General features: G+C 40.0%; 1 long non-coding RNA gene across 1 annotated transcript; it reads left to right on the top strand.

Annotated features, from left to right (window-relative positions):
• The first annotated feature begins 687 nt into the window (after positions 1 to 687).
• LOC114679451 (uncharacterized) lies at positions 688 to 3,738 on the top strand. Its single transcript, XR_003731313.2, has 2 exons — positions 688 to 767; positions 3,674 to 3,738. It is a non-coding gene; the product is annotated as an uncharacterized LOC114679451 (long non-coding RNA).
• Positions 3,739 to 15,978: the final 12,240 nt, after the last annotated feature.

Below are 15,978 nucleotides of genomic sequence, written 5' to 3'. Positions count from 1 at the left end.
AGCAAGGACTTTTAGAGATCTGCTTCTAAATGATGTAACTGTCTCGGAAAAGTAACTTAACTGTTCCCACTCTGTGACTGCATTCATTTCCATGGCAGCACCATGTGTTTCCAGAATCCCTGGCAGCTGCTATAGCTGTGAACGGGGAGAGCATAGCTCCTGGAGCAAGCAGAGGCCAGACACCAGCTCTCCCAGCTTCCTTCTCTGTCTCCTGAGTTCAGCATCTGTTCGTTCTTTCATTCATTCATTCATTCATTCATTCATAAGGCACATATGAAGTACCCACTATGCCTCAAGCACAGTCTAAGTTCTAGGGAAGAAAGGTGAATGAGCTCTATTCCTGACTGCAGTCAGGTTTCTGATATTGACTAAGTTTTCATCCCCAGAAAATGGTGACTGTATTTTGTCAAATAAAAACAAATCCAGAATTAGAGAGGGAGGGAGAGGCTTTAATTAGAAAGACGATTGCAATATGGAGAAAGCTCCCATCTCAGAAATCTGTGAGTGTTTCAAAATCAAACAGAAATAAGTTTTTCTTTCACAGGGTAATGAGAGGACAAGCAGAGGTAGGCAAACGTTTGTAAGGGGAGCTGGGCACACAAGGGGTGGGGTCTGGCGAAAATGTGCCTAGCTGATTCCCAGGAGGAGCTGATAAGGGGTCACAATCCATTTTCTGTTACACTTGCTCAGGCTTGGAGGAAAGCAGACCTCAGAAGCCTGGAAGAAAGAGAGAAGCTGCCTAAACCTTGGCCAAGCCAGAGCAGAGGGTAAGAAACAGGCCACTGTGGACACCTGGTCAATCTCCAGCAACCGATGCTTTCGATGAGTGTCAGATGGGCGGCTGATGAGCACCGGGCCTTGGCTGATGAGCTGCATTCCTCAGCCATTCTCCAATAACCATCCGCTCACACGTCTACACACAGACAGACCCACAGGGCTCCTTTCCTGTGGTGATTTTGATTGCTTACTCTATATTTTATCATATTCTAGGCCACAAACAGTAGCTTCCTTCTGATGGGAAAAATTCAACCTAATTAAACCCAAAGCACACCCAATCGCCAAAGAAAGATGAAGCAGATATATTCCTTTGTTTCTTGAATAGAAAAGCCAGAAGAATAGAAATAGGATTTATAACTTCCTGACTGTAAGAAGAAAAATACCATAAATAAAACCTGACCTATCTAACAAAGGGCACAAAAGGGGGTGGAAGGCAAAAAATCATGGCAGATAGAAAACTCAAAGTGTTAGGAATCAACCCAGACATATCATTAAGCATAAGAAATTGTGAATAAGTTGTCATAAATTAAAGGAAAGACACTCAGATTGGGTTTTTGAAAATCCAGTTAGATGATTTACAAGTGTTCAGTTGTCTATTGCTATATGACAAACCACTCTAAAACTAAGTGGTTTAAGATGAAAATGATTGATCATTTTTCACAGTCTTGCAGGCTGGTATCTGTGTGGTTCTTCTGCTGATCTTGCTGGAATCACTCATGGGGCTGCTGTCAGCTGACAGCTCAGTCAGAGCTGGAGACTCCAGGATGTCCCCCGTGCCTGTCTGGGGGTCGGTAATGGTCTTTACTGGGGCGCCTCAGTTCCCTTCCATGCGGTAGTTGTCCTATTGTAAAAATGGTCATTTAGGAATACTTCCACTGCCCACTGGGCTGACTCACGGGCATTGTGACATGAAAGGTCAGGGTCAAATGTTTATCACAATATGAACTTGGGCTGGGCATGGTGGCTCACATCTATAATCCCAGCACTTTGGGAGGCCAAGGTGGGAGGATCACTTGAGGCCAGGCTTTAGAGACCAGCCTGGACAACATAGTAAGACCTCATCTCTACAAAAAATACAAAAGTTAGGTAGGCATGGTGGCATGTGCCTATAGTCCTAGCTACTTGGAAGGCTGAGGCAGGAGGATTGCTTGAGACCGGGAGGTCGAGGCTGCAGTCAGCTGTGTTCATGCCACTGTACTCCAGCCAGGGCAACAAAGCAAGACCTTGTCTCAAAAACAAAACAAAACAAAAATGAACTTGTTCTAAGGCATTTGGCAATGAAGCAGCTGGGTAGTAGAGAAAAAACAAATTTTGAGATGTATAGAGCCAAAAAGCTTGGCTGGGGAAAACTCTTCCCGTTAGATACAGAAATTTGTGAGGACAGTACTCAGTTCTCATTAAAGTTTGGTCAAAGCCAGCAGTCTCTCCTGTCCAGAATATATTCAACATTGCAAAATTGACCAACACTTTCAAAATTCTAAGGGAAAATAATTTCAAACCTAGAATTTTATGTCCAGCAAAACTATTAATTAATTGTCAGGGCACATTTTTTTTTATTATTTTTGAATGAGAATCATATGAAATTGAATTTATCAGAATCCCTACATCTGTGGGACACAAAACTGCAATAGTATTATAACTTCAAGATCACCGATAATAAAAAACAAATTTTGATCAAACATGCTGAAGAAAAGACTGAATTGTCTTTTTATTCTTCTCTCTGGAAATTATTACAAACCATTACCATTAAGAAGCACAGTGGCTTTGTACTATGTTAATTTGGCTAGGCCGAACTGTTTTTCAGAATTCCCTTTCTGGAATGTTTCCAAGTAGGCTGGCCACAAGATTTTTTTTTTTTTTTTTTTTTTTTTTAGCTGGAGTCTGATCCTGTCGCTCAGGCTGGAGTGCAGGGCTTGATCTTGGCCCACTGCAACCTCTGCCTTCCAAGTTCGAGCAATTCTCGTGCTTCACCCTCCTGAGTAGCTGGGACCACAGGTGCGCATCACCACACCTGGCTAATTTTTGTATTTTTAGCAGAGTTGGGGTTTCGCCATGTTGGCCAGGCTGGTCTCAAACTCCTGACCTTAAGCAATCTGCCCTCCTCGGCCTCCCAAGGTGCCAGAATTACAGGCGTGAGCCACCGTGCGCAGCCACAGAGACATTTTTGAAGGTGATTTGGAGGGTGGAAGAGAGGCAGCAGCCATTTAGTTGCTTACCTGCTGGCTGACCTCCTGGGCATGGGGCAGCAGCCGGGCTTGTACATCCTCCAACTTCTCCTGATCCTCTTTCAGTTTCTCTGACTCCTGGCCCAGGTGTGTGTTTAGCTCTGCGAGGCAGGGCACCCGCTTCTCCCACAAGACACTCACATCATCAAGGTTGGAGACAGTTCTGCTCTGTCCTTATAGGTTCCACCTCATGTTCTTGGACTCTAGCTTGTTCTTGCTCTCCATGGAGTTTTATTTCCATCTTCCTTTCCACCCTGCCTGCCCTGCAGACTTCAAACTCCAGCATCAGATACAAAGTAACAGCCTTACAAAGCATGCTTAGTCAGCTTCCACAATTGTGTAAGGTTGAAGCCCTATAACAAATCCATTGAGAGATAGAGAGAGAGAGAGAGAGAGAGAGAGAGAGAAACATATCCTTCTAGGAGAATCTGCTTCTGCTTTTGATTGAAGGCCAGCTGATACAAAGGTCTTCAGAGCTACAACTAAAAGTTCAGGAGAAAATTACTATAAAGCAATGTCATGCAGTTTAATGTTAGACTACTTTCCTGGATTTTGTGGTTTGTGGTAATTGTCACCATTTTCAAAAACTGCAATTTGCTGTGATTTCTTTTCTCACATTTCTTTGATGTCTAATTTTCCACTTGTTCTTCTGTATAATTGCATAATTTTAGGCCTCAGGATGAGGATCCTCTCCTGCTTCTCTAGAGAATGTGCTCCATCAAAAAGAGAGAATAAACCAAGAAGGGGAAGACAGAGGATCCAGAATCAGGGATGATGGTGCACGGAAGTCCGAAGATGACAGCTGTGCATCAGGCCTTCAACAACCAGAATGGGAGCAGAAGGATGGGGGGCTCTGGGAGTGTCTCCAAGAAAGAAAGAGAAACTGATCAAATAGATAATTTTTAAAATATATTGAGAGGAAAATACTTCTGCAATAAATTTTGGGATATCGTAATAGAAACTAAGAAAATAAACACATGAAAAAAACAAACAAACAAAAAAACCAAGGTAATTATCAACCCCAGGGAGAACAAAGGTTGTATGAGAAAAGAAATAAAAACAGAATTCAATACATGGATCAGCTGTGAACTGTTTGCGTAATTGTTACAATGTAAACATTGGAACAATCATGTCAGCAAAAGTTGCAATTTAACCATATTGGAAGGATGAAAGGAGAGTTGAGTGTATGTGTGTCTTTGTGAGAGAACTAATTTATTCACCCTCCATAGGAAGTCAATAGGTAATACAAAAAATTGAAAAAATAACATGAAAGCATGCTATTTTTGAATATGGTAGGAAATAGCAGAAAAAACTGAAAATGTTGAAAGTGGAAGGGAAAGCACTAGGAACTGGAATCGGGGATAAAGTATGGGACTGTTTTCTTATTATAAACCTTAGAGAGTTATTAATTAAAACGAATTCTAACACTAGAAAAATATATTAGAAATATATTTTTAAAAAGAAACTGGGAGTGAGAATATTAATATTAGAAAAATAAATTCAGGGCCAGGTGTGGTGGCTTAGGCCTGTAATCCCAGCACTTTGGGAGACTGAGGCGGGAGGATCACTTGAGTCCAAGACCATCCTGGGCAACATGGTGAAACCTCATCTCTACAAAAACCACAACAAAATTTAGCCAGGCATGGTGGTGCATGTCTGTAGTCCTAACTACTTGAGAGGTTGAGGCAGGAGGATCAAATGAGCCTGGAGGGCAGAGGTTGTAGTGAACAGAGATTGTGCAACTGCACTCCAGCCTGGGTGACAGAGTGAGACCCTGTTTCAAAAAAAAAAAAAAGAAAAAAGAGAAAGAAAGGAAGGAAAAAAGAGAAAGTCAATGCAGAACACAATAAAAAGAACAAGAACAAGGAGGCTACTCATATTAAAAGATAGGATAGTTCACCAAGAAGATACAATAGGCACAAACATTCATGCATCTACTATTGCAGCTTTGACAGAAATATAAAGAGAAAACAAATCTACAATCAAAGTAGGAGATTTCTAATACACCTCTCAGAAGTCCACAGGTCAGATAGAAAATAAGTAAGCATGTGAATGGTTTGATAAAAATTAAGTATATTGATCTTAAAAGTAATATAAAATATCTTACCCAATAATTGGAAAATACATATTCTCTTCAAGCACACATAAAATTTTCAGAAAAAATTAAACACGTACTAGCTCACAAAAGAAATCAATAAAACTCAAAAAACTGAAGTCGTGCACGACACCTTCACAAACCACATGTAATAAAATTAGGGCTTAAAAAAAAATAAAGAGGAATAGGCCAGGCACGGTGGCTCACGCCTGTAATCCCAGCACTTTGGGAGGTTGAGGAGGGTAGATCGTGAGGTCAGGAGATCGAGACCAGTCTGGCCAACAGAGTGAAACCCCGTCTCTACTAGAAATACAAAAATTAGCTGGTCATGGTGGCACGCTCCTGTACTACTCCCAGCTACTTGGGGGGCTGAGGCAGAAGAATTGCTTGAACCCAGGAGGTGGAGGTTGCAGTGAGCCAAAATCATGCCACTGCACTCCAGCCTGAGCAACAGAGCGAGGCTCCATCAAAAAACAACAAAAACAAAAACAAAACAAAAAAGAATAGTCAAATAAAACAACAGCAACAGCAACCACAAAATGATCCTGAAAAGTTTTAAATACATATACAAAATATTCTTGGGTTAAAGAGAAAATTCAGACAAGAATTACAAACTTTTTATTGTGGTGAAATACACATAGCATGACATCTTCACGACTTTTAAGTGTACAGTTCAGTGGCATTACGTTCATTCATATTGTAGTGTAATCATCCATCCATCCATCTCCAGAACTTTTTCATCATTGCATACTGAGATGCAGACTTTTACAAGAACGCTTAAAACATTACATAGTAAAACTTGCAGTATTTATCCAAAACAATATGCAGAGTATCTATAACCAATGAATTCACTCAAAAGCAATAAATGTTTAAAAAATTAACTAAGATCTCAACTCAAAAAGCTAGAAAAAAGGAAAATAGATAAATCCAAAGAAAGTAGAAAGAAAAATACTGGTAAAGATAAAAATCAGAAATTAATGAACTAGACTGGATGAAGTGGCTCACACCTATAATCCCAGCACTTTGGGAGGCTGAGGCGATTGGATAAATTGAGGTTAGGAGTTCAAGACCAGCCTGGCCAACAGGGTAAAACCTCATCTCTACTAAAAACACAAAAATTAACTGGATGTAGAGGTGCACACCTGTAATCCTAGGTACTTGGGAGGCTGAGTGAGGCAGGAGAATCACTTGAACCTGGGAGGCAGAGGTTGCAGTGAGCCGCGATTGTGCCACTGCACTCCAGCCTGGGTGACAGAGCAAGACTCGTCTCAAAAAAAAAAAAAAAAAAAAAAAAAAAAAAAATTAATGAACTAGACATAAAAAGATATAGAGTTGATTAACAAAAATAAAAGCTAGGTGTTTTTTGAAAAGACCACAGCTTGGGAATCCTAACAGAAAAAAAGAGAGGAGACATAAATAACAACATTAGAAGTGAAAATGAGGACATGATCATGTGAATAAATAAAAATAAGGACCGGTTATAAAAATAACATTTAAAACATCTAGCTTGGTGTGGTGCCTCTCACTTGTAATGCCAGCCCTTTGGGAGGCCAAAGTGGGAGGATCACTTGAGCCCAGGAGTTCGAGACCAGTCTGGTCTCAACATAGTGAGATCTTGCGTCTAATAAAATAAAATAAAATGAAATAATTCTACCTGGAGAATCCCAAGGAAAATACTACAATTTCTTACAATCATTAGCTTGTTCAGCAAGGTTGCAGTATATAAGATCAACACAAAAATTATCACTTTTTATATACTAATAATGAACACCCCCAAAGAAGTTGGGACATAAATTTTTTTTTTTTGAGACGGAGTCTCACTCTCCCAGGCTGGAGTGCAGTTGCACGATCTCAGCTCACTGCAAGCTCCGCCTCTCGGGTTCACGCCATTCTCCTGCCTCAGCCTCCTGAGTAGCTGGGATTACAGGCACCACGCCCGGCCAATTTTTTTTGTATTTTTAGTAGAGACGGGGTTTCACCGTGTTAGCCAGGCTGGTCTCGATCTCCTGACCTCATGATCCACCTGCCTCGGCCTTCTAAAGTGCTGGGATGACAGGCGTGAGCCACCATACCCAGCCAAACATAACAAAATTTGTACAGGATCTGCAAGCTGAAAATTACAAAATGGTGATTTAAAAAGTCAAAGACAACCTAAAGAAGTAGAGAGACAATATCATGTGTTCATGGATTAAAAGGTTCAACATTGTAAATATGTTTATGGGTTTAACACAATTTATATCAAAATCTCAGCAATGTCTTTGTCTTTCCTTTGTAAACACAGATTTGTTTATTCTAAAATTTATATGGAAAGACATAGCCCCTAGAATAACTAAAACAATCTTACAAAAAAAAAAAAAAAATCTAAAATGGGTGGAACCACTCTACCTGATATTAAGTCCTACTATGTGGTTACAATAATCAACACAGTGTGTTATTGGTGGAGGCACAGATACAAAAATCAATGGAATTGAATAGAGAACCCAGAAATAGACCCACCCAAATATTTCCAATTGATTTTTTAACGAAGGTGCAATAGCAGTTCAACAAAGGAAGGATAGTCTTAACAAATGGTGCTGGAAAGACTGGACATCCACAGACAATGGGTTCTCCATCTAAACCTCACACCTTATACAAACATTAACTGAAAAAGTATAACTTGCAACTGTAAAACTTTTAGACAAAAACATCGGGGAAAATCTCTAGGATCTAGAACTAGGCTAAGAGTTCTTAGACTTGACATCAAATGTATGATCCATAAAAGGAAAACTTGATAAATTTGACGTCATCAAAAAGTTTTTAAAAGTCTTCCTCTGTGAAAGACCCTGCTAAGAGGATGAAAATACAGGCTACAGAATGGAAGAAAATATTTGCAAATCACATATCCAGCAAAGGACTAGTATCTAGAATGAATAAAGAACTCTCGGCCAGGCGCGGTGGCTCAAGCCGGTAAAGTATGGCGCAAACCCGGGAGGCGGAGCTTACAGTGACCTGAGATCCGGCCACTGCAAAAAAAAAAAGGACTCTCGGCCACGCACAGTGGCTCATGCCTGTAATTCCAGCACTCTGTGGGGGCTGAGGCAGGCAGATCACCTGAGGTCAGGAGTTTGAGATCAGCCCAACCAAAATGGTGAGACCCCATCTCTACTAAAAATACAAAATTAGCCAGGTGTGGTAGCGTGCACCTGTAATCCCAGCTACTCGGGAGGCTGAGGCAGGAGAATTGCTTGAACCTGGGAGGTGGAGGTTGCAGTGAGCCAAGATCGTGCCATTGCACTCCAGCCTGGGCAACGAGAGTGAAAAAAAAAAAAAGAAGAAGAATATATAAAGAACTCTCTAGTATCTAGAATACATAAAGAACTCTCAAAAATCAACAGTAAAAAAAAAATCCCCCAAACCTGAGAATATGTTAGATTACATGGCAAAAGGGAATTCAGGCTTCAGACAGAATTAAAGTTGTTATTCAGCTGGCTTTAAAATGGGGAAATTACCCTGGCTTATCTGGGTGAACTCATTGTGATCACCAAGATCCTTAAAAGTGGAAGAGAGACACAGCAAAGAGAGTCAGACAAACAGATGTAATGACAGAAGCCAAGTCTGGAGTGCAAGGGGAAAAACAATGCATACATATATGGTCACCTCACTGATGACAAAGGTGCTAAGGTCTTACTTATAGTGGGGGAAAAGATAATCTTTTCAATAAAAGGTGTTAGGTCAATTGAATATCCACATGGGAAAAAAATGAATCTTGACCCCACCTCACTCCTTATACAAAGTAACTTCCACATGCTTTGTAGATCTAAATAAAAAAGGTAAAATAATAATGTTTTTACAAGAAATCATAGGAGAATATTTTCATCATCTTGGGGTGGGCAAAGATTTCTTAAATATAGTCCCAAAGAGTTCTAACCATAAAGACAAAATTGATAAATTGGAGCACATTAAAACTAAAAACAGCTCTTCATAAAAAGACACTACAAAAAGTGTGAAAAGAGAAGCTGAAGAGAGAGGGAAGACATTCTGTACAGAAAGCTCATACCCAGAATATATGAAGAATTTCTACAAATCAATAAGAAAAAGACAACCCAATGAAAAAGAGAGAAAGACAGTTTACATAAGAGGGTTTTCAAATGGACAGGAAACAACAGTATTCAACTTAATTAATTGTCAGGGTAATGCCAATTAAAAACACAATGCAATACCACTACACACCCAACAGAATGTCTAAAACCAAAAGCAGACAATACTGAGTTTGATGAGGACTCTCACGGCTGGCACAAGTGTAAATTGGTACATATTGAAAAACTGTTTGGCAGTATCTATCAAAGCTGAGCATATGACAAGACTTCAAACCATTTGTGGAAAAATGGAATTAAAAGATAAAAATAAAAAATATAAACTTTATTTCTCAACATAAGCTCCATGAAGTTCAAGACACTTTTGTAAGTGATGATACCAGCTATTTAGTCCACCCCTAAAGAACTGAGGGTCCTGGAAATTTAACCATGTCGATGCTGTCTTTTAAATATTGTTAACTAAAGAAAAATGGGTGTTTTTAAAATATTTTTCTTAAGGTTAGGAAACAAAAAGAAGTCAGAAAGAGCCAAATCAGAACTGTAAGGTAGATGGCTAATGATTTCCCATTGAAACTCTTGCAAATTGCCCACTTTGATGAGGGGAATGAGCAGGAGCATTGTGGTGGAGAAGAACTCTCTGGTGAGGCTTTCCTGGGCATTTTTCTGCCAAAGCTTTGACCAACTTTCTAAAAACACTCTTGTAATAAGCAGATGTTATTGTTCTTTGGTCCTCCAGAAAGTCAACAAGTGAAATGCCTTAAGCATCCCAAAAACATTGACTGGACCACTTCCACCTCTTGGTACACATTGCTTTGATTGTGCTTTGTCTTCAGGATGGTACTGGTAAAGCCATGTTTCATCTCCTGTTGCAATTCTTTGAAGAAATGCAACAGGAATCTTAATCCCACTTGTTTAAAATTTCCAATGAAAACTCTATTCTTGTCTACAGCTGATCTAGGAGCAATGGTTTTAGCACCCATTAAGTGAAAAGTTTGCTCAAATTTAATTTTTCAGTAGGAAGTGTATAATAAACTGAACCAATTGACATGTCTATAGTATTGGATATTTTTTGTGCTATTGTGAGTCCTCTTCAATTAGAGAACAAACAATTTTTGGCCAGCACAGTGACTCATGCCTATAATCCTAGCACCTTGGGAAGCTGAGGCAGACGGATCGCTTGAGCCCAGGAAGTTGAGACCAGGCTGTGCAACATGATGAAATCCAATCTCTACTAAAAATACAAAAAATTAGCCAGGCATGGTGGCATGCACCTGCAGTCCCAGCTAGTTGGAGGCTGAGGAGGGAGGATCACCTGAGCTCGGGAAGTTGAGGGAGCAGTGAGTTGAGATCACATTATTGCACTACAGCCTGGACAATAGGAGTGAGACCCTGTCTCAAAAAAAGAAGATTTTTTTCTCCAAAAATTGACATGGATGGTCTGCTGCTGTGGGCTTCATCCTCAACATATTCTTATTCCTTCTTAAGAAAAGTTATCCATTTGTAAACTACTGATTTCTTTGGGGCATTGTCTCCATAAGCTTTTCCTAAGGCATCAATGATTTCATCATTCTTCCACCCAAACTTCACCATAAATTTGATTTTCGTTCTTGCTTTGATTTTAGCAGAACTCATGTTGCTGTAATGGAGGCTCTTTTCAAACTCATATCTTATCCTTCTTAGAGCCTCAAACTAGATCCTGTTCAGACATGTTATAACAAGTTAGTACAAGTTAGTGAAAACATTTTGAAATCATGGTTAGTTTTTTCATAATAAGCATTTTTCATGTACATTTTGAAGACTCCTGGAATATAAGAGGTTCCAATACAGGCAAAACTAATCTATGGTATTAGAAGTCATGAGAGTGGGGATGGAGGCGTGACCCCGAGGGAGCATGAAGACACTGCAGGAGTGCTGGTAATTTTCTTTTCTTGATATGGGTACTGGTGATAAGAGGTATTTTCTCTTTATGAAAGTACTTTCCTGAATGTATGTTAGACTTCAACAAAAATTTAACCAAAAAGGTATACACCTTATGACATGGCCTCAAAAATATACAATGCAATATGAACAGAATTACAAGAAATAATTGACAAGTCTGAAATCCTAAGAGATTTTTAACATGCCTCTCTCAGAAATTAATAAAACAAGCAAACAAAAAATTAAGTGAGGAAAGAGAGAATATGTAATCAATAAAATTAACAAGCCTGATCTAATGAAGATATAAAAATCATAACCCAATAATTCAAGAATAAATATTATTTTCAAACTTATATAAACATTTACAAAAAATTGACTACATCCTATTCCTCCAAGCAAGTTTTAATAATTACCAAATAATCAGCATCACCCAGTCTGTATTCTGACAAGGATGTAAGGCAAGTGGTATCAAAAACAAAAGTGTCAGAAAAAAAAACACATACATTTGAAAATGTAAAAGCCCATGTCTAAATAATTCATGAGTCAAGGAAAAAATCTCATGGAAATAAAATATTTAAAACTAAATGGTAATGTAAACATTACCTATCAAAACTTGGGGAATGCTGTTAAAGCAGTACTTAGGAGGACATTAATAGCTGTAAATGCATACCTTAAAATGAGGAAAGTTTAAAAATTCATGAATTCAGAACTGAACTCAAAAGGTAAACACTGAGAGGTTTATTGTTCTGAGTCAGACGGAGCCTGTGCCTTATGCCACTGCAGTGGCACCAGAGAGAAAATGATGATGTTGGTACCAGGGGGATCTGGGGCAGCTTCACAAAAGGGTTCCATGCTCCAGTGTAGCGTTCATGAAAGCAGCAAAGGACCTCTGCGAGAGCACCCAGTGGGAGCTGAGTCATGCCTGCAGACCTCCTAGACTCTACCCTAGGAAGCACCACCTTCAGGCTGGAGAGCTGCTCCACAGGCTAGCTCTTCATACAGACAGTGTGGAGTGATGGCTCCCCTGGATTTACAGTTACACCTTGCCCTAGGAACACCCAACAGGAGTGGCATTGCCAGTTCTGCAGTGAGACTGTACCTAGTGACCATCTGACTTGCCCCATGTGACGTCCCCTCTCACAATATCCCAGGACCATCGCAGCTCAAGATGAACAGGAAGTGAGCCCTAGACACCGGGTGGGATGTGGATGGATGATGGGGATAACACCCTTCCTGTGCACTTGGGGAGACTGAACTGAACCAGGTGGAAGCTCGTTGAGTCAGGGTGATGTTAATGGCACTGCTGTATATTTCCATACACAGGCATGCATGTTTATAAGTACATGCAGAAAATGGTCTGAAAAGATACATGGCACCAGGCAGGGCATGGTGGCTTACACCTGTAATCCCAGCACTTTGGGAGGCCGAGGCGAGTGGATCATCTGAGGCTGGGAGTTTGAGACCAGCTGACCAACATGGAGAAAACCCGTCTCTACTAAAAATACAAAAAAATTAGCCGGGCTTGGTGGCGCATGCCTGTACTCCCAACTACTCAGGAGCTGAGGCAGGAAGATCGCTTGAGCCCAGGAGGCAGAGGTTGCAGTGGGCTGAGATAGCGCCATTGCACTCCAGCCTGGGTGACAAGAGTCACACTCCGTCACACACACACACACACACACACATTGAGGTATAACAAATTCAATAAAGTACACAACTCAAGTGTGTAGCTGGTGGATTTCTACATATGCATACACTCATGTAGCCACCACCCAGATCAAGATATAGAACATTTCTAGCATCTCAGAAGTCTCCTTTGAGTCCTCTCCTAATCCCAGTTAGTACCTTCCAACTTTTTTTTTTTTATTATACTTTAAGTTCTAGGGTACATGTGCACAACATTCAGGTTTGTTACATATATATACAAGTGCCATGTTGGTGTGCTGCACCCATTAACTCGTCATTTACATTAGGTATATCTCCTAATGCTATCCCTCCCCGCTACTCCCTCCCCACAATAGGACCCAGTGTGTGATGCTCCCCTTCCTGTGTCCAAGTGATCTCATTGTTCAATTCCCGCCTATAAGTGAGAACATGCGGTATTTGGTTTTCTGTTCTTGCAGTACCTTCCAACTTTTTCCAACAAAAATTAGTCTTGCCTGTATTGAACTTCCTATAAATTAAATCACTCATTCCATAATCTTTTGTGTCTTTCTTCTTTCACTCACCGTGATGACGTCCATGTTGTGTGTAACTGCAGTTTGTTCTTCATTGCTCTGCAGTATTCCAGGGTATGAATATACCACAGGTTACTTCCTCCATTCTACTCTTGGATATTTAGGTTGTTTCCAATTTGGGGCTATTACAAATAAAACTGCTATGAACATCGTTGTACTTGCATCCACCAAAGCACTCTTCTGTCTTTTGATGGATGTAAACACTCATTTCTATTGGATATATACCCAAGAGTGAGATTACTGAGTCAGAGGTATGTGTATCTTTAACGTTCCTAGATTGCCAAATATTCCTCCAAAGTGGCTATACCCACTTACATTCCCAACGGCAACCAAAGACAATTCTAGTTGAAACATGCATTACTTTTATTTATTTTCTTTCTTTCTTTTTTTTTTTTTTTTTTTTGGGACGGAGTCTTGTTCTGTTGCCCACGTTGGAATGCAGTGGTGTGATCTCGGCTCACTATAGCCTCCGACTCCCAGGTTCAAGCAATTATCCTGCCTCAACCTCTGGAGTAGCTGGGATTACAGGCGCATGCCACCACGCCTGCCTAATTTTTTTGTATTTTTAGTAGAGACAGGGTTTCACCATGTTGGCCAAGCTGGTCTCAAACTCCTGATCACAAGTGACCTGCCCGCCTTGGCCTCCCAAAGTGCTGGGATTATAGGCACGAGCCACTGTACCCGGCCTGCGTTACTTTTATAATCAGAAAAAAATAAATGCTATTTTGAGAAATAAGAGAAACGCAAGAGAAATCCTTTTTCTAGACAAACTCTGTAATTAGCAGCAAATTTAAACATGTAGAAAATATATTATTCTACACTTCACTGGTTTGTAGAGGCTTCAGGAGGAGGTTTGGCTTGGCGACTAAGAGCTCTGGCATTGGAGTCAGATAACAAAAGGACAAACTTCAACCCTGCAAATTGCCAGCTGTGTGATCTTCAACAAACTACTAACCCTCTGTGCTCTTTCGTTTCTTTGTCTGTACATTATAATAATAACATTACCTCACAGGATCACTATAAGGAATGACAAAATAAAGCTTGTAAGATCCATAGAATGTGCCTGAAATATAGTAAGAGTTCAATAAATATTAGCTACTATTGGGATTATTAGTATTTATACTAATATTAGGTGGTGACTATTAGCATTCTTAGTCTAGATGTGTGGCAAGCCTCTATTATTAAAAAGCATTTGGTAATTAATTCTCCATTCCAATTCTCTCCCCATTTCCACACTGATCAATTCTTATGAAGTTCCTTGGTAATTTATATAATCATAGAAATTTTTCTCTCAAATGGTTGGATGCCTTGAATGGCTTTTAGACTCAATTTAAGAAACAGTTTGCGAATGTTGCTGGGAGAAAATGCATTTAATTTGCCAAAACCAAATTAACTCCTAATACACAAGGGAATACACGTAAGCAGTAAACAGTTGATAAAAATAAAAACACTTTTTCTCTCCTTGTTCCATGTGGACTTAACCTTAATTATTAAATTTACATTCACATGTCCAAACAAAGCACACACAATTAGCACAATTTTCAAAATCATACTGTCTTTAAATCCCATAAATTACTTATTCAACCATGGAATGATACAAAGTCTTTCCAACTAATTTAACCCAACAAGTTGGTTTTATTTTTGTGCCCATCGTGGGGACTTTGGATGGCTTTTTAAAAAATCCATATCAAGTCTCATTAGGAACACTGGTCATATTTTGAACAAAATGCTAATATTGCAAAACATTTTTAAATTTAATCTCTTCTATATGCCAGTCACAGCAGATCTTTCATTTTCAATACAGTGTTATTCTCTATTGAGTCCTAAGGCAAAATCTTATCATTGAACAGATAGGTGTGAGTGGCTACATTTCAAATGCAATCAATTAATTGACACATTACAACTGAAATGGCTCCACTTGCTTCCTCCCAACTGTCCAGCAGAATTTCTCTTGTCGATACCTTTATGTTGGAAACTTATAAGATAAAGGTATCTGTTAGATCAGACTTGGCAATTTATGGCCTCAACAAGGGGCCTTTCTTATGTCCTGGTACTAGGGCTTGGCTTTCTGCAGAGAAAGGAGATTCCCCAGTTTTTCTTGCTGTGCTTACACAGTCATGGTCCCTTCTTTGCAGGTGACGCCTCCTGTTGTGCAGACAGCAGGTCCCTTTTCCCCTATGGAGTGTCTCATAACTGGGGCTCTGTTAACAAATGTGGGGCAGGGTAGTCATGGCAAGATGCCACTCCTTTCCCTCTACCTACTAAAATGCATTCCACTGAGATCCAGGAGGAAAAACTGAGATGACCATCAGGGAGTCACAGGCCATATGTGTACTGACAACAAATCTTTGGAGATGTTCGCTTTAGTTGTGGTTGTTATTTGGATGTCATGGGTGGAGGGCTGCATTCCAGACACAAGATCTGGGACTAGAGGACCCTACCCCAGCTGCTTCTTTCTCAAAGAAGCCCTGCCTTCCTTTGTTCTTTTATAGTAATGGACTTTAATGATCTTCAAGATGGTTCTCATTTCAGCTGATCGTTAGGAAACATGTCGGGGGAGGAGGCACTCTTTTCAAATCACCTTTCTTTAGACAGGTTTCTGATCCTATTCAAGGCCACATCCCGGCCATCTGGTTTCTGTAGCTCAAAGAATTACT

The sequence above is a fragment of the Macaca mulatta genome, chromosome 7 (genome assembly GCF_049350105.2).
Source record: "Macaca mulatta isolate MMU2019108-1 chromosome 7, T2T-MMU8v2.0, whole genome shotgun sequence".
Classification (NCBI taxonomy): domain Eukaryota; kingdom Metazoa; phylum Chordata; class Mammalia; order Primates; family Cercopithecidae; genus Macaca; species Macaca mulatta.
This window is presented reverse-complemented; position numbering and strand designations above follow the sequence as displayed.